At 32.0% G+C, this 23,556-nt stretch overlaps 8 non-coding genes across 8 annotated transcripts; all 8 read left to right on the forward strand.

The window, feature by feature from the left end:
- Window positions 1-17,941: 17,941 nt before the first annotated feature.
- Window positions 17,942-18,013, forward strand: TRNAW-CCA (transfer RNA tryptophan (anticodon CCA)). The gene has a single exon. It is a non-coding gene; the product is annotated as a tRNA-Trp (tRNA).
- A 158-nt stretch (window positions 18,014-18,171) lies between these two features.
- Window positions 18,172-18,243, forward strand: TRNAW-CCA (transfer RNA tryptophan (anticodon CCA)). Its single transcript has one exon. It is a non-coding gene; the product is annotated as a tRNA-Trp (tRNA).
- Window positions 18,244-18,518: 275 nt separating this feature from the next.
- TRNAW-CCA (transfer RNA tryptophan (anticodon CCA)) lies at window positions 18,519-18,590 on the forward strand. Its single transcript has one exon. It is a non-coding gene; the product is annotated as a tRNA-Trp (tRNA).
- A 451-nt stretch (window positions 18,591-19,041) lies between these two features.
- TRNAW-CCA (transfer RNA tryptophan (anticodon CCA)) lies at window positions 19,042-19,113 on the forward strand. Its single transcript has one exon. It is a non-coding gene; the product is annotated as a tRNA-Trp (tRNA).
- Window positions 19,114-19,559: 446 nt separating this feature from the next.
- Window positions 19,560-19,631, forward strand: TRNAW-CCA (transfer RNA tryptophan (anticodon CCA)). The gene has a single exon. It is a non-coding gene; the product is annotated as a tRNA-Trp (tRNA).
- A 423-nt stretch (window positions 19,632-20,054) lies between these two features.
- On the forward strand, window positions 20,055-20,126 carry TRNAW-CCA (transfer RNA tryptophan (anticodon CCA)). Its single transcript has one exon. It is a non-coding gene; the product is annotated as a tRNA-Trp (tRNA).
- A 479-nt stretch (window positions 20,127-20,605) lies between these two features.
- On the forward strand, window positions 20,606-20,677 carry TRNAW-CCA (transfer RNA tryptophan (anticodon CCA)). The gene has a single exon. It is a non-coding gene; the product is annotated as a tRNA-Trp (tRNA).
- Window positions 20,678-21,115: 438 nt separating this feature from the next.
- Window positions 21,116-21,187, forward strand: TRNAW-CCA (transfer RNA tryptophan (anticodon CCA)). Its single transcript has one exon. It is a non-coding gene; the product is annotated as a tRNA-Trp (tRNA).
- Window positions 21,188-23,556: the final 2,369 nt, after the last annotated feature.

The following is a 23,556-nucleotide window of genomic DNA, read 5'->3' on the forward strand; positions in this document are numbered from 1 at the left end:
CGTGTCGTGTGGCCCTTGGTTGCAAATTGGACAAACGTCAGCTACGCTGCTATCAATCACTGATAAATAGGAATTGAGGCGGCTGCACTTGCCTGATCTTAACTGGGCTAAAACTACCCTAGTCTGCCGTGGGAGGTCTCTTTCCTCCGGTGCTATGGGCGATGGACGGACTCCGAGAACAGGATTAACTTTGTAGCTTCTCACCGCTTCAGCTACAGTATCCTCATGAATCCTGTTCAAACCTGCTTGGTACGCTGCTTGATCTAGAACAGGATTAACTTTGTAGCTAGAACAGGATTAACTTTGTAGCTTCTCACCGCTTCAGCTACAGTATCCTCATGAATCCTCTTCAAACCTGCTTGGTACGCTGCTTGATCTAGAGATTCTCTTTTGTAGCGCTGGATGTCGCGCTCTAGATTATGTATATGGTGGTTTGGATGATTACTGCGATAACAACCCAGGAGATACTGCTTTGACAACATGTAGTTGTGTCTTCGCACAGGGATGATCTTTGTCTCCACATAAAGGTGATCCCGGGGTGTGCTGCGGAGACACCCAGTCGCAGTTCTAAGGGCAGCGTTCTGACAGGTTTGTATGTTATTCCACTGCGTATCACTAGTCTGCGGCCAATTGCCTTATAGGTAGCTAACAAGGTTTCTTTGTCCGCACCCCAAGTACTGCCGGCAAGTGACTCGAGGACCTTGTTTCCACGGAGCTTATTACAAATTGAGTGGCATGGGCAGACGATCTGAAAAGGCTGTCGAATGTGACCCCAAGAATCTTGGGGTAATTTGTGGTCGGAATTATTTCGCCATCGACACTGCCTGCGCACTTCTGCCGTCCATGTAGTGAATAGTGTGGCTGAGGATTTGGTGGGGGATATCCTCAAGTTTCTCGCAGTGAAATAACTGGTAAGATTAGCTACGTAGACATTTAAACGATAGTAGATGTCATCAACATTGGGCCCAGATGCCAAGATTGTACAGTCATCCGCATATGATACAATCTCGACGCCGTCAGGTGGGCGTGGAATCGAGGACAGGTAGATGTTAAACAGAGCCGGAGATATCTCCCCACCCTGGGGAACTCACTGTTTAACTCTACGTTGTTTTGACTGTTTGTCCCTGAATTCCACGTACGACTGACGTCCACATATAATTCAGCACCCAACGTTTCACTCCTGCCGGTAGGGGCGTATTCTCGATGTCCGTATTCTCGATGTCGATACGGTCAATTTGGCATGGTTGACCGTATCGAATGCTTTCGATAGGTCTCTGGTCACCTTCTCCAACACAAAAAGACGGACGAAACAACACGTATGTAATAGGTACTTCTAGTTAATGTGGTATTACAATGAATTGATCTGGGATTGAAATGAACATTAGGTTAGGTTAGGTGGCAGTACGGATGCCAGATTTTGAAGAGGCAAAAAGACCACATTCAGCTTATAAAAAGAGCACATACGAAAAGAATAGATCACACTTTTTCAAATAAAAGAAAAACATTTAATTCCAATTTATTGAAATATAATTCATTTAAACATAGCAAAAAGTTCATACCATAAACATAAAATAACCCACTTTCAACTCAAGCTAATTTTCTTACAATACTTTGTATGTTATTTTTTGGTGTTTTTGTGAAAAACGTTATTGAAGAAGTTTGTTTACATTTAGAACAGAATACAAAGTGAAGAAGCAACATCTTATACGACTCAGATATATAAAGTAAAACACTATTTAATTAGAAAATAACGGCTAGGAAAATCTATTAGTGCTACATTTACGTATTTTCAGTTTACTTTTACCATTTATTGAATCGCGTTTGATTAATATTTGTTGTGATGCAAAAAGAGAACTTTTGCGTGCTCTTTTGGCCTGTCTTGTTTTAAGAGCACATTTTGTAAAAAAGAGCACATGTGCTCTTTAAAAGAGCACGTCTGGCATCCCCAGGTGGCAGCCCGACGAATCAGGCTCAATTAGACTATTCAGTCCATTGTGATACCACATGGTGAACATTAGGGTAGGCCGAATGTAATTAGGAATTGCAGTGTATTTTTTAGCAGTGAGAGACAGTATAACTGAGCAGGGAATGGTGGGAAATATTAATAGAAGAAGTTAATTGAATTTAAATATGATGGAATGTTAAAAGGTAATCATGTGTGATTTTTAAGAAATAACCCCAAAGCTTACGTTATATGACATGAAATAACTTAAGAGCAATATTTCTATTTTGGTAGAATTTGTCAGACGTGTTAAATCCAACAAAATTTTCTTTCACAATATTCTCTTAATATAATAAAACAGATTACTTACCTAGTAGCAACGTAGTCATGGCTCCTTTCCGCAGGTTTCCAACACACATACATTCTGCATCAAAATTCCGACTGTAAACGCGTGTACTTCCTGGAACTTCCTCCGGATTCATCTGCATATTATAACACCACTATTTCCTTGATTCTGTCTATAGGAAAACGGAAATAAAGGTACTAACCACCACCAATTTCCTTCTCCTTACACAGAATGCACTTAATTTTTCACTTGTAAGGCACTTACAAAGTTTTTTTATCACTTTAACTTATCTTTATTTTTTTAATAACTTAATTCTGCTTCAAAATTCCGACTGCAAACTCGTCCACTTCCTGGAACTTCCTCCGGATTCGTCTGCATATTATAACACAACTATATCCTTTATTCTGTGTCAACAGGTTAGGTTAGGTTAACGTGGCAGCCCGATTAAATTTAAGGCTCACTTAGACTATTCAGTCCATTGTGATACCACATTTAACTAAAAGTACCTATTACATATAGGCACTTCTAGGTGTCAACAGGAAAATGGAAATAGATGTACTAACCAATTTCCTTCTCCTCCTTACACAGAATGCATTTAAATTTTCACTTTTGTTTTCCCACTTGTAAGGCACTTACAAAATCTTTTTATCACTATACTTTAACTTATCTTTATTTTTTAAATAACTTATCGAATCGAATTTACAAAACAAATCCTCTCCAATATTACACAATTAGTGAATATTGGCAGATTTTTTATTCTTTATCTTGCTATAATGAAGCGATAATTTGGATTCTTAGTAGCAATCCATGTAGTCTATGGTTTAGCACTAGTCCTGTAATTCGAAATAAATTTCCTCCAGAAATCCAGCGATTTTTGGGACGGTATTAATCCCGGGATTTTTTATTATGAATCCGGGCATCCCGAAAAATAATCCCAATTTGTAAAATTTGTGGCTTTTGGATTGTTTATTAATAAATTGGTGTATTCATTCAGTGCAAACTCCCTTAGATTTCGTACCCGAATAATAGAATTAATAAACATGTTTGGTATTATTGTCTTTGCTACATACATTTTACAACTTTACACTTCCTTTTTAAGGCTGGTACTAAGTTCGGTTTTTGCATTGAACATTTTTAACTTTATTTAATTAAATTGGAAGAAAACAATTGACTTAGGTTCCACAAGGGAGAGTATTCTCTTCTCTCAATTGATTTAAAAAAATTAAAAGGGAAACGAAAAAAATATGCAATGTTCGTCTGCATCCAAAATGTAAATGTGGGCCTATCATCGGCAATGCAACATGTGGTATGAAGCAAGCCAATTTCCCATCTTCCTAACTCTATTGTCTTAGATCATAGAGTTATCCAATATTGGTTTAGGTTAAATTTAGGCTCACTTTGACTATTCCGTCCATTGTGATACCACATTAACAAAAAGTACCTATTACATATTGTCATTTCTAGTTTTTTTACAGTTGAAGCTTCAAATATTAATTGCTGGTTATGCACCTAAAAATGTAACGTAGCATCGTACGTTTGCTAAAATAGCAAGTTTACCACGGTTACTTTTCTCTAATAATCCATTTTAAAGAAAAGCTTTAAAAATAGTTGCTTGGGGTTATTCCCCATCAAGTTATATTAAAATTTGCATATTATATTTATATTTTTTTACTGATTTAATTTTGATTTTAGCGATTAAACTCTAACTTAGCCCTCACCTTAATCGCCAATATTAAGGCCTGGTTATGAATCTAAAAGTGTACCGTAGCCGTAACATAACGGCAACGTATGATTGTTTGGCCATTAGCCTAAATGAAAACAACGTACCAACAAACTATCAAGAACAGACAGAAAAAAAGTTAATTTTTTTATGCTTAAATTGAATGTCACGATTAATATTAATTTCTCATCGTCCATTTTAAGCTAAATCAAAGCAATAGTACGTATATAATGTAAAATATTTTCACGCTAATAGCATTTCTCTTCTTCTTTCAGTCGATGATGCTTGTTGTTTTGATCAGCTGATACGAAAAAGAGACGTAAATTTTTGTTTCTGAATCTTACATTTTGTTAACGGCGGGTAATCGTTTGTATGGACTGTCGTATATAAAAAACAAACAGTTGACACGCAACGATACTAGGCTTGCCAGATGGGATTCGCCTGGATTGTCCCGGAATTTTGTCTACAGGATGTGTCCCGAATCTTTCACAAAATTTGCCAAAAATCCCGCTATTTCAATTTCTCAAGGATTGTTTTAATTTTTCCCATTTCTTAGAAAAGAAAACGATTTGAAATTAAATCGCTTTCAAAAATATTTAAGGTTTTGGATTTTCATACTTTTTAAATGTACGTTTGTCTGCAGATTTTTGCTATTCCATTCAATCTTATCATTATCAGAAACAAATCAAATGATTATCGCTATCTTTCGAATTTTCAGGTGTTACTTGAGCAGTAAATGTAAAAAAATTTACGCACACATCTCTATTCAAGTCTCTATTCTCTGCCAACATTTCAAAAATGATTTTATCCCTATCACTACCATAAGCCCGTTAGTGACGCTAAAACAATAGTGATGCAAAATATACACAAATTGTCCGATATCCAAATTCCTAGCTTCGACACTTACTAAGAAGGAAGCAGCGATTGCCACCTCAGATCTAAATTTTGTTTGCCATAACCGATAAATATGAGTTTAGCCTTAGGACTTTCAAAGGACAACTTGATAGAAAAACATCGCAGCTGTCTTGGGAGAACGTCAGAGGTTGCAGAATATTTCGGAATTTTAAAGTCTGCAGGCATTAATGACTATGACATAGCTTTTATGCAAATTTAACAAAAGAAATAAAATAGGGGCAAATATTTTTGAAAAATGTGATTATTTTTTGCTGGTCCCGATAAATACCGGAATGTACGGCGTAATTTCCCGGATTTTGACAATCATCTTCTGGAAACCCTAAACGATACGCTTTAGACCCGCTTTTGGATGTATGGCTAGGCCATTAGATAGCTATATCATAATAAAGTTAAAAATGAAATGCAATATCAACTAAATTGTCGTACGAACATGAAATTTTGCATAACCAAATTACTGCCACTTTTTCCTCGAAAGCACCACGAATTCTATCAAGAAAAATTGGATATCCAGCAATCATCGGAACACAAAATTCTACTGAAGATATGCCTAGAGATGAATTTAAACAACTTATATGGTATATTTCATAGAAACGAAATTTGTAATACAGATTTGAAATTATAAATTTTATTATCCCTTACTCTTACCAAAATTTGCGCATGACGCCTAAGTGATTGAGCTGCACTATGTTAGTTCCAAAGGAACTTGTGTTACCATATTTATATTGAGCTTTTCTTAAGGCGTTTTGTATTTTGATAGGTGGTTATTTGGATATTTTCTTATTAAAAAAGCGTGATCTGTGATAAGCTTTCCAGATGTCACACAATGTTTTAATGTTAATGTGTTATTTTTTTTTTGCGAACTTATGTACATTTTGTGCACCCATTGGTAATAAATTTTTCATTTCTTTGAAGACCTCTATCAATTATATCGGACAACTCAACACGAAATTTCCGTAAATAGGGTTCTATTTTATCTGTCTTGTGGTGTACCAAATAAACGCCCACGTGTAGTTCTACAATTCTGATAATATTATTCAGTCTTAAAGAATTATATTCTAGAGCTTTTAAATATGGGAACCCCGTCTATATTGATATCGATGTTAATATTGTTGGGTAATTCAACATATTTAGATTTTGTTTACATGTTCTTCTAATCCAAAATGCAAGTAATACCCACTTGCCAATTTTTCTATAATAGCAGTAGATGCATTTTTAAGTTTATAAAAAGACCCACTTGCTCTTCTTTCAAAATTGTTACTAAGTCCTCTGCACAACTGCCAACACGGTTTAAGTTTTAGAAACCAATATCTAGGTTTATTACTAAGATTAATGTCTTTATGTTCAATATTTTTAAAACTTTCAAATATTGTATTAGAAATTCCCGAATACCCACAGTGGGCTTCATGTTTCACATTTACAGCTACAAGCTTCTTCAAATGTTCTTTGCACTTTTTAGGTTTTGTAATAATGTTCTTTTACTCTAAATTACTTTTTTATTATTTAATAAATTATACTTTAAATAGCTCCAATGTATAGTTGAATCATCCAAATTTTGTTTATGTGTTTTGAAATTTTTTGGAAACCAATTTAACTGTAACTAGCATAGATCATTTATTTCATTTTATTGTATATGAAGTATAGCAACAAATCAATTTCTTCAGCGAGTTTTTTGTAAATTGAAATTGCCTAAATTCAGTTGCCTTCCAATATAGCGATTCATCTGAGGTTATGATAGGTGAATTTTTATAAGATTTACAGAAATATCTATGTTTCGCATTTTATGAACATTCTTATTGTCTTCTATTCTCACTAAAGACTTACGCATGACACCTGGGTCGATGTGGGGCATAATATCTAAGGGAACTTGAGTTACCATTCTAAAATTAAGCGTTTCAAAAGGCGACTTTTTTAGGTATTTTGGAAGATGGTGTTTTTGATATCTTCTATTTGAAAAAATCTTCATCGATAATAGGTTAGGTTAAATTGCCAGCCCGATTTATTGTCAGGCTCACTTAGACTATTCAGTCCATGTGATAACACATTACCTAAAAGTACCTATTACATATGGACATTTCTAGTTTTCTGTTGAACCATCCCGATTGTTCCAAAAACATTAGCAAACTGTTAAAATTAATATTTTCCAGGTCTGCCAGTAATCTAAAGATGTATTGTCCTAAAATTCGCTTACGCCTTAAGGTGAGTACTAGGATCAGTTTTCGAGTTGAAAATCACTCTATTTTCGCGATTACTTTTCCTGAAATAATCAAAATTGTAAATGAAAACAAATATATTCCCATAACGTCATGCCAAAATTTAGTGGAACAAGAAACTACGCATCAATTGAGTGAATTTATCTGCTATATATTGAACTGTTTTAATGAAATAAACGCGAACATTTCAACTCGAAAAGCGACCATAGTACTTAACTTTACACAAAATGCAGGACATTCACAAAAGAGGTGTTTAATTGGATCGTTTTCTTCCGCATCATGACAACTCATGGAGTAGTTATTATACTTTGCGCCAATAGTTTTGCAAACTCGTCTATCAGTCAGCGACCCGTTATAGAAGATATCTGGTATGATATCTGACGTCTAACACACACGTATCTAGTGTGCGGTTTAAGTTTAGATAGTGTCATATTTGCTTATTGTCGTTTCAATTCTCTCATCGGACATCTGCCGTGAAAAATGCATGGTTATGCATCCAAAAACGGGTGGTAAGCGTAGCGTGGCGTGTCAGCTGTTTGTTTTCGATATACGACAGCCCATACAGACGATTACCCAACGTAGACGTGTCGTAAGTTTCAGAAAAAATGTTACGTGTCGTTGTCGTATCAGCTGATCAAAAAACAAGCGTCATCGATTGGAGTAAAATGTTTTATCGTGTTATTTAAAAATGTATTATTGTGTTATTTTCGGTTAAAATGGACGATGAGAAATTAATGTTTTTCGTGAAATTCATTTTAAATGTAAAACAATAAACTTTTTCTGCCAGTTCTTGATAGCTTGTTGGAACGTTTTTTTTTCTGTTTCTCAAAAAATCATACGTTGCCGTTATGTTACTGCTACGCAACCTTTTTAGATGCATAACCAGTAGTGCTGTCACTCGGGAACGATTTCTAAAATTACCGGGATACGGGATTTCAAAATATAGAATCCCGGGATTTTTCGGGATTCTTTAAATATTTTAAGTAATAACAATATACAGCTCCAAAAATTGTTCTAAACTTAAACCAATTTAGTTTAAATCAATTTTATTAACGAAAGAAAAAAAGAGTAAATTAAAAAGCATTTTTAAATTGCTATCATACTTAACGAACACTTAGAGTAGGGTTATTTTCGTATACTTGTGATAATCATTTTGTACTTCGATTTAAGTATAAATATCAAGGCAACAAACTTTTTATCAGACGCACCTTTCATCATTGCTTTTTGTTTTATGTGGCACGAATTCCATTTCACATAAACTCATTATTTAAAGGAGCTTATTGTTTACTCTGATTTTTGATTAAATTGCGCTGTTTAGTATATCTCATGTATAATAAATTCTTACTCAAGGTGAACCATAAATGTTTATTAACTCAATTTGTCGGGCATGAAATCTAAGGGCCGTTTAACATACAGTGTAGACTCTAATTTATTAATAAACCATCATAAAAAACCAAAATTTTAACAAATTGGAATTATTTTTTCGGGATTCCGGGATTCAAAATACAAAATTCCGGGATTTATCCTGGGTGACAGCCCTAATAACGAGGCCTTAACAGCCTTCTCACGTCGAATGAACTTGCAGGTAGCCAGAGGCATACCAACAGATTCTGGTTTCCTTGGAATATGTAAGGTAGTTCCTAGCCTTGCTGGGTAATGAACCATCTTGGTTTCGTACTATAAGTCAATGTACCTTAAATTTTACTAAAAACCTTGGTGCATCCATGTTATGCAGTATGGGAAGGAGTACCAGTGACAAAAGATTTTGCAGGAGTATATGCGACACTCCTGCAAAGTCTATTGTCACTGGTACTCCTTCCAATACTGCATAACATGGATGCTCTAATTTCATTAAGAACACGTTTGCTATTGATATGAAGCCCATAGTCTATTAAATACGACCACTTCCTTTAAATTTTTTTACAAATTAAGTCACAGTCACTTGGTTTATGATTCCTTGTAAAAACTCTCACGAAAAACAGGAACTCCCTTAACATTATTTATTCTTAATGAAATGGACCATAAGTGAAGTTTTAGCTTTTAACAAATTTTTTTTTCCTTTAAAATTTTCACAAGATCTACACAAGCACGTGTTGGTCTGTACATCAAAAACAATTTTTTTCTTTTTCGTTAAGACACTCTTCATTATTTATATTTTCCATGCAACCAACATTTGTTTCATATAATCTTTGAAGTTCACTGTCTTTTTCAAAATCACACAATTCCACTATATGGTTATTAATTTCATAAGAGCAAATCCATAAAGTGGCATACAACAGGAATATTTAACCATAGATACCAAACAAGAATGACTTGACTCCACGATAGATAATTTCGACTGGTTTTGCAAAGGCAGAGGAGTTTTGGTAGGATGTTGGGAAAATAATAATAATTAACTGTCCCTGTTATAGATGCATAAAGACCATAAAGGTGTTATTATTTAGTCCTATGATAGAGATAATTAGAGGATAGACAGTTAAGGGATAGGTTCATTGGGTTTTATAGACAAATGCTTGAAGTGGCTACCATTCACCTAAATAAATAAGTGAATAATTTAATTTAAAAAAATTGAATATTTTAAATAAAAAAAATAGTTTTTGTACCAAAACACTTACTTTAATTGGATGTTCACAATTTTTTCGTAAGTAAAAAAAACATCAAGGGGCTAATGCGCTTTACATATTATCAGTTTTTCCGGGCGACAGTGCTCGTATCGAACATATCCCATATATTGTGCACATTATAATTTAAGTCCGAAGGCATAATCGATACTGCTGCATGTTCATGGGATCGATAACACATTTACCGATTTAGTCATCGCCGACAAGTCGTATCGATCCGACACATTGTAAGATTCTTTACAAACGCCGACATTCCGTCCGGAATAACTGATAATCTGTAAAGCGCATAAGAGGCCGTATAATTTTCTTGCAGCCTACAAGTATGCCATATTAACTGAACAAAATACTAGTAGCACCGACAACAACCCACTGCAATAATAATTTCCCTTTAGGGGAATTTTCTTCATCCCCGAAGTATATTACAGGAAGTTAGTACACAATAAATAGCATAGACAACAACTAGATATGAGTAACTATGAGTTTGGCAGCACTTTAAAGGAAATTGTGCCGCCTAAAAGAGTGCAAGTATATATTTGATACATAGCATGGTCAACAACCTATATAAACTGCGAATAGTGTTTAAAAGCCCTTAGAAAATTGTTTTGATTCAGCCTCTGGAAAAGTCCAATTTTAATCAGATTTTCCGACTATCCATTCTTTCTAAATATTAAAGGTTGCCTTTCCGATCATTGAAAAGTCGTGACGTCAAACTTTTTGATGAGTTGACGCGTAAAAAAACCCACTTTATAATCTTCTCTCAACTTTTCCAATCATTTTTTTTTTTTAAGTGTTGATCATTAACAAACCTAACCTAACCTATCCCTATTATGGGTCTATTTCATACACATCTGGAGTCAGTTAAATCGGATGAAATGGGTTTTACCAAGGTTAGCTTAATGTCAACAAGCAAATGGACAACGCTACATAGAAAAAAAGTACGTTGCTAAACTAATTCCAAAATTAACTTAAGATTACCACAGATAATTGAAAAAAAGAAAATTATTTTTTTCTACACGCAAAAAAAATAAATCTTTCCTTCCAAACAAATCTTTAGGCAAATAAATATCGTTTCCCATATATTTTCGCTGTAACAAAGTTTGTTTTACATGGTGTAAAATCAATTTTGTTTGTTTAAGTATGTTTTGTTTAAGTATATTAACTTAAAAAAAATATTTTTCTGGCTGATGTAATGAAATTTTATTGAACACACTGAAAAAAATATTGTCGTGAGGTCAAAGATTTCATGTCTTTAAAATACGAATGCAAATTTTGCTTAGCATATAAGACGCATTACTAATATAAAGTTTTTTCCTTGTCCAAAAGTCGACAAACTTTTCAATGAAGTCGTATTGTCCTTATAATTAAGTGATTTCACCTAAAAATGGGTGTCATAACATGAAAGACAAAATGTTTGGGCTAAGGTCAACTTGACTTTAATATTTCAGAAAAATTCTTTAAAATTAATGAAGTTGTCTTTAAATTTGTTTTCTTTTTGCATCTTGACTACAAAGCAAAAATCGTTCAAATATAGGACATGTTTTTCAACACTTTATTTTAAAGACGTTTTGTACTATGTTCGGTTTTTTCACCAAAACACTAAATTAAAAGTACAAAAATATTTATGAAGACTATTATATTTTTATCAAGTCTTATCAAATAATGGATGGAAAAGATCCAATGAATTGATTGATAATCATTTTATATTTCTAAATTAATTAATTAAGCAAAGTAACCGTGAAAAAAGCTGGTTTTCAGCTTGAAAACTGAACATAGTACTCAGCTTACACTGAAAAAAAAGCATACACGGTTCCAAAGATTTTGTCTTTACTATAAAAAATTTGGTATTGATTCCGAGCCAAAGAAGCAGAGAATACAAGTAAGGATACTTTTAAGACACAATTCTCTTTTAAAATCGGGTTTTGTGTACTTGCTTCTTGAAGCAAATTTTAATTTTTCGCTTTTTCAGCTTTTTTTCTTCATATGCTATCAAAGTCCTTTAAAAACAAGTTAACGACGACTTTATTTTCCAAATTAAGACTCGACTTCCAATAGAAATTTTGCTATGTTAAGCTGAGTACTATGTTCAGTTTTCAAGCTGAAGACCAGATTTTTTCACGGTTACTTTTCTTAATTAATTAATTTAGAAATATAAAATGAAAATGAAAAATTATGCAATGTTTCAAGTAAAAAACTTCTTTAAAATAAAGTTTTGAAAAACATGTCCTATATTTGAACGATTTTTGCTTTGTAGTCAAGATGCAAAAAGATAAAAAATTTTAAGACAATTTCATTAAATTTAAAGAATTTTTCTGAATTATTAAAGTCAAGTTGACCTTAGCCCAAACCTTTTTTCTTTCATGTTATGATACCCATTTTTAAGTCAAATCACTTAATTATAAGGACAATACGACTTCATTGAAAAGTTTATCGACTTTGGGCAAGGAAAAAACTTTATATTACAGAAATGTGCCTTCTATGCTAAGCAAAATTTGCATTCGTATTTTATGGACATGAAATCTTTGGCCTCACGACAATATTTTTTTTCAGTGCAGCAAAAAAATTGATTGTTCTAAAGTTGATCTAAAGGGCACTTCCAAAACTGTCCTTCCAAAGATGTTCTTTTTAAACTACACAGGAAGTTCTTTTAATTCAATTTTTATACCCTCAACCATAGGATGGGGGGTATATTAACTTTGTCATTCGTTTTGTAACACATCGAAATATTGCTCTAAGACCCCATAAAGTATATATATTCTGGGTCGTGGTGAAATTCTGAGTCGATCTAAGCATATCCGTCCGTCTGTTGAAATCACGATAACTTCCAAACGAAACAAGCTATCGACTTGAAACTTGACACAAGTAGTTGTTATTCATGTAGGTCCGATGGTATTGCAAATGGGCCTTATCGGTCCACTTTAACGTATAGCCCCATGTAAACGGACCTCCAGATTTGGCTTGCGGAGCCTCTAAGAGTAGCATATTTCATCCAATCTGACTGAAATTTGGTACATGGTGTAAGTATATGGTCACTAGCAACCATGCAAAAATTGGTCCATATAGGTGCATAATAATATATAGACCTCATATAAATCGATCCCCAGATTTGGCTTCCGGAGCCTCTAAGAGAAGCAAATTTCATCCGATCCGGCTGAAATTTAGTACATGGTATTAGTATATGGTCTCTAATAACCATGCAAAAATTGGTCCATATCGGTCCATAATTATATATAGACCCCATATAAATCGATCCCCAGATTTGGCTTTCGGAGCCTCAACGAGAAGCATATTTCATCTGATCCGGCTGAAATTTGGTAAATGGTTTTGGTATATGGTCTCTAACAACCATCCTAACATTGGTCCACATCGGTCCGTAATTATATATAGCCCCCATATGAACCGATCCCCAGATTTGGCTTGCGGAGCCTCAAAGAGAAACAAATTTCATCCGATCCGACTGAAATTTGGTACATAATGTTGGTATATGGTCTCTAACAACCATGCAAAAATTGGTCCACATCGGTTCATAATTATATATAGCCCCCATATAAACCGATCTCCAGATTTGGCTTGCGGAGCCTCTAAGAGAAGCAAATTTCATCCGATCCGGTTGAAATTTGGAACATGGTGCTAGTATATGGTCTCTAACAACCGTGCCAGAATTGGTCCATATCGCGCTATAATTATATATAGCCCCCATAGAAACCGTAATTAATCGGTATTTTTTGATTTAATATATACCGCGTATGGATTTACTTACAATTTAGAAGACGGTGTTAGGAAGTTTTAAGATACCTTGCCATCGGCAAGCGTTACCGCAACTCAAGTAATTCGATTGTGGATGGCAGTGTTTAGAAGAAGTTTCTACGCAATCCATGGTGGAGGGTACATATGCTTCGGCCTGGCCGAACTTACGGCCGTATATACTTGTTTCAGCCATGCCAAAAATTGGTCCACATCGGTTCATAATTATATATAGCCCCCATATAAACCGTTTCCCAGATTTGATCTCCGGAGCCTCTTGGAGGAGCAAAATTCATCCGATCCGGTTGAAATTTGGAACGTGGTGTTAGTATATGACCGCTAATAATCATGCCAAAATTGGTCCATATCGGTCTATAGTTATATATAGCCGATCCCCAATCACTCAAAAATTGGTCCATATCGATTCATAATCATGGTTGCCACTCCAGCCAAAAATAATCAATCAAAATTTTATTTCTATAGAAAACTTTGTCAAATTTTATTCCAATAGAAAATTTTGTCAAATTTTATTTCTATAGAAAATTTGGCCAAAATTTTATTTCTATAGAAAATTTTGCCAAAACTTTATTTCTATAGAAAATTTTGTCAAAATTTTATTTCTATAGAAAATTTTGCCAAAATTTTATTTCTATCAGGTTGGCTGATAAGTCCCCGGTCTAACACACAGAAAAACACATTTTTTGTCTAAATTCGTTTTTATTATCCAACATAGTTCCTTTCAAGGTAGTACTCCTTCGGTTTTGCCTCAAACTAAGCCTCACTTTCGGCGATCACCTCTTCATTGCAGCCAAATTTTTTTCCCTGCGAGCATCCTTTTAAGGTCTGAGAACAAGAAAAAGTCGCTGGGGGCCAGATCTGGTGAATACGGTGGGTGGGAAAGCAATTCGAAGCCCAATTCATAAATTTTTGCCATCGTTCTCAATGACTTGTGGCACGGTGCGTTGTCTTGGTGGAACAACACTTTCTTCATATGGGGCCTTTTTGCCGCGATTTCGACCTTCAAACGCTCCAGTAACGCCATATAATAGTCACTGTTGATGGTTTTTCCCTTCTCAAGATAATCGATAAAATTTATTCCATGCACATCCCAAAAAACAGAGGCCATTACTTTGCCAGCGGACTTTTGAGTCTTTCCACGCTTCGGAGACGGTTCACCGGTCGCTGTCCCCTCAGCCGACTGTCGATTGGACTCAGGAGTGTAGTGATGGAGCCATGTTTCATCCATTGTCACATATCGACGGAAAAACTCGGGTGTATTACGAGTTAACAGCTGCAAACACCGCTCAGAATCATCAATACGTTGTTGTTTTCGGTCAAATGTGAGCTCGCGTGGCACCCATTTTGCACAGAGCTTCCGCTTATCCAAATATTGATGAATGATATGACCAACACGTTCCTTTGATATCTTTAAGGCCTCTGCTATCTCGATCAACCTCATTTTACGGTCATTCAAAATCATTTTGTAGATTTTTTGATGTTTTCGTCGGTAACAACCTCTTTCGAGCGTCCACTGCGTTCACCGTCCACCGTGCTTATTTCGCCACGCTTGAATTTTACATACCAATCAATTATTGTTGATTTCCCTGGGGCAGAGTCCGGAAACTCATTATCAAGCCAAGTTTTTTGCTTCCACCGAATTTTTTTCCCTTCAGAAAACAGTATTTTATCAAAACACGAAATTCCTTTTTTTCCATTTTTTTCACAATAACAAAAGTTGCTTCACAAAAGACGCTCTATCTCACAAACTAATTGGCTTTCAGACGTCAAATTTTGACACGAATCATTTGAAGGTTGGTACTATATAAAAATAATATGCATTTAATACTAGCGACGCCATCTATGTGTCAGACAGGGGACTTATCAGCCAACCTGTTATTGAAAATTTTGTCAAAATTTTATTTCTATAGAAAATTTTGTCAAAATTTTATTTCTAGAGAAAATTTTGTCAAAAGTTTATTTCTATAGAAAAATTTGTCTAAATTTGACTTCTATAGAAAATTTTGTCAAAATTTTATTTCTATAGAAAATTTTGTCAAAATTTTATTTCTATAGAAAATTTTGTCAAAATTTTATTTCTATAGAAAATTTTGTCAAAATTTTATTTCTATAGAAAATTTTGTCAAAATTTTATTTCTATAGAAAATTTTGTCAAAATTTTATTTCTATAAAAAAATTCTCCTAATTTTATTTATATAGAAAATGTTGTCAAGATTTTATTTTGTGTAAAATTTTATTTCTATAGAAACTTTTGTAAAAATTTTATTTCTATAGCAAATTTTGTCAAGCTTAATTATATACATATTTAATCGGCCTTTTTTAGTTTAATATATATCCCGTATGTACTACCTTGCAATTTAAAAGACGATGTTAGGAAGTTTTAAGATACCTTCCCATCGGCAAGTGTTACCGCAACCCAAGTAATTCGATTGTGGTTGACAGTCTTCAGTAGAAGTTTCTACGCAATCCATAGTGGAGGGTACATAAGTTCCGGCCTGGCCGAACTTACGGCCGTATATACTTGTTTATAGCTCGTTTTTCACATTAATGGGTAATTTTACCTTATTTTGTTTCAAATAGGTTAAAAACGAGGAATAATTAATAAAATGATACAAATTATATAAATTTTGTCGAAAAAATGCTAAACCCGTTTTAGAAAAATTGCGAATTTTTCAAAAATTTTTTAGGTTAAACCTATCAGGTAAGCGTTAAAATGCATTTAAAGTCATAAAAAAATATAAAAAATTTTTATTTGGCAAAATATCACACACCCAAAAGACGGAATTCGGATCACACCTTAAAAAGTGATGTAAATTCACCAGTGTTGCCAACTCCCCAAGACCAAAAAGCACCAAAAATATATTATAAATTCTAACATACCACCTTCCACCACAAAATCGAAAATTAAATGCTCTACTAAAAAAAAAAAAAAAAACTTCCGAAGATGTACCTATTATAGAACTTTTGTGAATTGAATTTTAAGACGTTAAGGTGGGTATTAAGATCGAGCTTAGCTGCTAAAATAGTCATTTTTTGACAATTACAATTTCTTTAATAATTCATTTTAAGGAATACAAACTTTGTGAAAATTTGCTTTTGGCTATTCCCCATCAAGTTATAATAAAATTTGCAGCAAATATGCATAATTTTATGCCTTTTTTACTGATATAGTTTTCACTTTAGCGGCAAAACTCGAACTTAGTACTCACCATTATGAACCGCTATTCAAGTATACACTTTGATCAGTTTTAATGCTTTCGTCCAATTCATTTTGATCAGTGATGTTTTTCAACTTTCAAAATATTAATATATGGAAGGAGTCTATATTAATATATGGAATGAGTCTTATGTCAGTTGTGCGTGCTTTTGTGAATTTAATACAAACGTTTTTAATGACATCTTTACCAAATTCGAAAATTCGACACTCATCGCTCGACTTTCCTTCAGAATACCCTAAATAACAATATTAATTAAAAAATAATCAATACCAACTTCATAACAATCAAATTCTATATTTGGCAATAAATTTGAGTTTCTTCGGCTCTTGAAAGTCTAATCAAAATTTTTGTATCAATTAAACTTAATACTGTTCAAAATAAAAAAAGCACCAAAAGCACTAAATGAAAATGCCAGAAAGCACCAAGTTGGTGCTTTTTTTGAAAAGGCACCAAAAAGGCAATTTGGTGCTTTTTAGAAATCAAAAAGTACTAAATTTGGTGCTAAAAGCACCAAATTGGCAACACTGAAATTCACTGCAACGACTGTTGAAATAGTTGACATCCATCCTATGACAAGCTTATGTCAAATTCATCGCATCTACGTCAAGTTAGCATTACTACCGGATCGAAAAAGAGCATTTTCGTTACATTTTTGGCGACACTTTTTTTTGCTGGGATGGTTATGATTTGGCGCCAACGACTCTTTTTCTTTATTTTCCTTTCAAACACAATGACAAATCATACCCCTATTCTGTGGTAGCGGTATGCAAATGATCAATTATTAATTAAACTGAATAGGTTTAATTTTAAAATTTTATCAAAAATATATTTTAAAGTACATCAAGATAGGCTACTAGTTATTTTTTATATACAAATATAGGTTCTATTCAACAATACGTACAGACATATGTCGAAGCAAAATTTCTAACGCGGCACTATAGCAATCGTTCGAAATGAATTGAATAATCAAACAGTCTGTCTGTCGTAGGGGCCGCCATACAAATTGAAATATGCATTCAAGTGTTTGGTTATAAAGCAGCTAGCCCCAAACCAGAACATGGACAGCGGGAAAGAACCCTCGTCGCAGCTGCGATATGAATAACGACAACTGTCGGCTAAAAATAGCGTACAAAATAAATGCTGCGAAAATACTATGTGTATGTGTGTGTATTGTGCTTATAACAGAATGGTGAGCAAGTAGTGCACACAAGACTCCGTGGCGCAACGGTAGCGCGTCTGACTCCAGATCAGAAGGTTGCGTGTTCAAATCACGTCGGGGTCAAGAGATTTTCTTTCTTTATTTTAATTTATTTTATAAATATGTTTTTTTTTTGTTATTTTATATAAAAATATAATGTAAATTAATTTAGTTAAAAAAATATTTTTTTATAGAGTTGCAACTATTTTCTAGTATTTAAAATATGGCATAGTTTTCGATTAGACTCCGTGGCGCAACGGTAGCGCGTCTGACTCCAGATCAGAAGGTTGCGTGTTCAAATCACGTCGGGGTCAAATGAGATTTTTATTTATTTTGTTTATGGTATAAACATGTATATTTTTTTGATTATTTTATATAAAAAATATAACGTAAATTAATTTAGTTTCAAAGATAAAACCTATTTTATAGATTATTTTCTAATATTTAAAATATTGCGTAATTAGACTCCGGTAGCGCCACGTTAACCACTTCGATTTTTACCATAACCTTATGAATCAACTATATAAATAAATAAAAACCGATAATATTCTGGTACGCATTACAGGACATCCCACAGTCTCACCAATAAGACTCCGTGGCGCAACGGTAGCGCGTCTGACTCCAGATCAGAAGGTTGCGTGTTCAAATCACGTCGGGGTCAAATTTTTGGGAATATGTGATCGAAAAATATTTCAGTGTGGCATAAAAAATGTTTGCGGGCTCTGCCATGGGGGACTAATTGCGGGCTATATTCCCCCTATCTGAATCAAAAACACCCCAAATTTTGACAAATTTTTTCTATAGACCAAAATTTTGACAAAGTTTAAAAATTTAAAAAAAAAAAACCTAAAAATTTTATATAAAAATAAACATGTGATAAATTTTTCTATAGAAATACAATTTTGAAAAACAAAAATTATAGATTAAAAGTTTGACCAAATGTTTTAGAGAAATGAAATTTTAATAATTTTTTTTGGCACTATTTTCTATAGAAATAAAGTTATAAAAAATGTTTCTATAGAAATAAAATTATGATAAAATTTTCTACAGAAATGAAATATTGACCAAATTTGTGGTATAAATTTCAGGACATCCTACAGTCTAATCAATAAGACTCCGTGGCGCAACGGTAGCGCGTCTGACTCCAGATCAGAAGGTTGCGTGTTCAAATCACGTCGGGGTCAAATTTTTGGGAATATGTGATCGAAAAATATTTCAGTGTGGCATAAAAAATGTTTGCGGGCTCTGCCATGGGGGACTAATTGCGGGCTATATTCCCCCTATCTGAATCAAAACACCCCAAATTTTGACAAATTTTTTCTATAGACCAAAATTTTGACAAAGTTTAAAAATTTGAAAAAAACCTAAAAATTTTATATAAAAATAAACATGTGATAAATTTTTCTATAGAAATACAATTTTGAAAAACAAAAATTATAGATTAAAAGTTTGACCAAATGTTTTAGAGAAATGTAATTTTAATAATTTTTTTTGGCACTATTTTCTATAGAAATAAAGTTATAAAAAATGTTTCTATAGAAATAAAATTATGATAAAATTTTCTACAGAAATGAAATATTGACCAAATTTGTGGTATAAATTTCAGGACATCCTACAGTCTAATCAATAAGACTCCGTGGCGCAACGGTAGCGCGTCTGACTCCAGATCAGAAGGTTGCGTGTTCAAATCACGTCGGGGTCAAATTTTTGGGAATATGTGATCGAAAAATATTTCAGTGTGGCATAAAAAATGTTTGAGGGCTCTGCCATGGGGGACTAATTGTGGGCTATATGAATCAAAAACAACGCAAATTTTGACAAATTTTTTCTATAGACCAAAAATTTGGCAAAGTTTTAAAAATTTGAAAAAAACCTAAAATTTTATATAAAAATAAGCATGTGACAAAATTGTTTCTATAGAACTAGAATTTTGAAAAAATAGAGATTAAAATTTAGTTAGAGAAATGAAATTTTAATAATTTTTTTTTGGCACTATTTTCTATAGAAATAAAATTATAAAATATTTTTCTATAGAAATAAAATTATGATAAAATTTTCTACAGAAATGAAATATTGACAAATTTTGTGGTACAAATTTCAGGACATCCCAAAGTCTCATATATAAGACTCCGAGGCGCAACGGTAGCGCGTCTGACTCCAGATCAGAAGGTTGCGTGTTCAAATCACGTCGGGGTCAAATTTTTGGGAATATGTGATCAATTAGTCCCTAAATGGGGGCCACCGCAAATTTTGCCAAATTTTTCTATAGACCAAAAATTAAAAAAAAAAATTAAATTTTATAAACATATTTTGACATATTTTTTCTATATACCAAAAATTTGGCAAAGTTTTAAAAATTTGAACAAATAAAATCTACAATTTTATATAAAAATAAATATGTGAGAAATTTTTCTATAGAAATACAATTTTGAAAAACAAAAATTATAGATTAAAAGTTTGACCAAATGTATAGAAATGAAATTTTGATAAAAATTTTCTATGGAAATAAAATTTTGACAATATTTTCTATAGAAATAAAATTATAAAAAATTTTTCTATAGAAATAAAATTCTGACAAAATTAGCTATAAATTTTGACAAATTTTTCTATAGAAACGAAATTTTGACCATTTTTTTTTTATATAAATTTCAAGACATCCCAAGGTCTCTTCAATATGACTCCGTGGCGCAACGGTAGCGCGTCTGACTCCAGATCAGAAGGTTGCGTGTTCAAATCACGTCGGGGTCAAATTTTTGGGAATATGTGATGGAAAAATTGTTTAATCTGCCGAAAATAAAAATTGGTTTTCAAGCTCAGCTATCGGGAGGATATTGTGGGTTCTATTTCCCCTATCTGAACCAAAAACAACGACAAATATTTTTATAGACAAAAATTTGTACAAAGTTTTAAGAGTTAAAACAAATCTTAAAATTTTCTAAAGAAATAAAAATTTACTATTTTTACTATGGAAATAAAATTTAAAAAAAATAAAATTATAGATTAAAATTTTATATAGAAATAAAATTTTGGAAATATTTTCAATATAAATACAATTTAGACAAAGTTTTCCATAGAAATAAAATTTAGACAAAGTTTTCCATAGAAATAAAATTTTGACAAAATTTTCTATAAAATCTGATAATATTCTGGTTAAAATTTCAGGATATCTCAAGGTCTCATCAATATGACTCCGTGGCGCAACGGTAGCGCGTCTGACTCCAGATCAGAAGGTTGCGTGTTCAAATCACGTCGGGGTCAAATTTTTGGAAATGTGTAATTGAAAACGAGCTCAATATGCCAAAGAATCGTTTTCGGACTTTAAGTAATGGGGATTTTGCAGGCGCTATTCCCCCTTTCTGAACTAAATAAAATAAATAAATACCATTTAATACAAATTTTAATAAAATAAAATTCTAGATTTTTTTATAGCAATATAATTTTGCAACTTTTTTTATAGAAAAAAAAAATTGTCTATAGAATTTTTAAACCATTAAACTTTGACAAAATTTTCTATAGAAATAAAACTTTGGCGAAATTTTCTATAGAAATAAAATTTTTACAAAATTTTCTATACAAATAAAATTTTCACAAAATTTTCTAGATAAATAAAATTTCTACAAAATTTTCTACAGAAATAACATTTTGAAAAAATTTTATATAGAAATAAACTGTTGACAAATTTTTCTATAGGAATAAAATTTTGTCAACATTTTCTACACAAATAAAATGTTCACAAAATTTTCCATAGAAATAAAATTTTCATAAAATTTTCTAGAAAAAAAAATTTACAAAAAATTTCTATAGAAATAGAATTTTCTATACAAATAAAATGTTCACAAAATTTTCCATAGAAATAAAATTTTCATAAAATTTTCTAGAAAAAAAAATTTACAAAAAAATTCTATAGAAAAAGAATTTTGGCAACATTTTTCATAGAATTAAATTTTGGGAAAATTTTCTATATAAATAAATTTTGGACATAATTTCCTATAAAAATAAAATGGTGACACAATTTTCTATAGAAATAAAATTATTAAAAAAATTTTCGCTAAAAAATTTAATTTTTGTAGTTAATATAATTTTGACGAAATTTTCTATAGAAATAAACTTTTGAAATTTCAAAAAAAATTTAAATTTAAAAAAAAAATGTACAGAAATAAAATTTTGTATAAAACAAATTTTTTTTTAGAAATAAACTTTTGAAATTAAAAAAAAAAAATAAAAATTTAAAAAAAAAATGTACAGAAATAAAATTTTGTATAAAACTAAAATTTTGACAAAATTCGCTATCGAAATAGAATTTTGACAAAATTTTTTAAAGTTGACTTGAAAATTGTTTTCATTCCTAGAATGCTTTTCATTGAAATTGTTTGTAAGAAGATACGAATATTGTTTGTAAGAAGATACGAATACAACGTTTCCGTAGTTAAAATAACGCTAAGTTTAACTTATTGTTATTTGAAATTTTCTCTAAAAAAATAAATTTTTGCAAAGTTTTGTAAGTAATATAATTTTGACAAAATTTTCCATAGAAATAAACTTTTGAGAAAAAAAATGATATAGGAATAAAATTAAAAAAAAAAAAAATGTAAAGAAATAAAATTGTGTATAAAAATGAAATTTTGTTAAAATTTGCTATAGAAATATAATTTTGACAAAATTTTTAAAGTTGACTTGAAAATTGTTTTCATTCCTAGAATGCTTTTCGTTGAAGATACGAATACAATGAGCTATACAGAAAAAAGTTTCCGTAGTTAAACTAACGCTAAATTTAACTTATTTTTATTTGAAAAAAAAAAATTTTTTGGTAGTAGTTATTTTATTATTTTTATCGAAATTTTCCACAACTTAATGAAATCTTACATTTTTTAAGTATGCCTCAAAAATTTTATGCACTAAACGTGGGTTTAAAGTTCAATGACCGTACACATAAGTTCAATATGAACTAAAGCAAATGAAAATTTTCGTAGGATTCCCAAAAATAGAACACTGAAAAAAATATTGTCGTGAGGTCAAAGATTTCATGTCTTTAAAATACGAATACAAATTTTGCTTAGCATAGAAGACGCATTTCTCTAAAATAAAGTTATTTTCCTTGTCCAAAAGTCGATAAACTTTTCAATGAAGTCGTATTGTCCTTATAATTAAGTGATTTGACTGAAATGGGTATCTTAACATGAAAGAAAAAAATTATAGGCTAAGGTCAACTTGATTTTAATAATTCAGAAAAATTCTTTAAATTTAATGAAATTGTCTTTAAATTTGTTGTCTTTTTGCATCTTGACTACAAAGCAAAAAATCGTTCAAATATAGGACATGTTTTTCAAAACTTTATTTTAAAGAAGTTTTTTACTTCAAACATAGCATAATTTCTACTGGAAGTCGAGTCTTAATTTGAAAAATAAAGTTGCCGTTAACTCGTTTTTAAAGGCCTTTGATAGCATATGAAGAAAAAAAAGCTGAGAAAGCGAAAAATTAAAATTTGCTTCCTAGAAGTAAGTACACAAAACCTAAATTTAAAAGAGAATTGTGTCTTAAAAGTATCCTTACTTGTATTCTCCGCTTCTTTGGCTCGGAATCAATACCAAATTTTTTAAAGTAAAGACGAAATCTTTGGAACCGAGTAT

The sequence above is a fragment of the Haematobia irritans genome, chromosome 2 (genome assembly GCF_050003625.1).
Source record: "Haematobia irritans isolate KBUSLIRL chromosome 2, ASM5000362v1, whole genome shotgun sequence".
NCBI lineage: Eukaryota > Metazoa > Arthropoda > Insecta > Diptera > Muscidae > Haematobia > Haematobia irritans.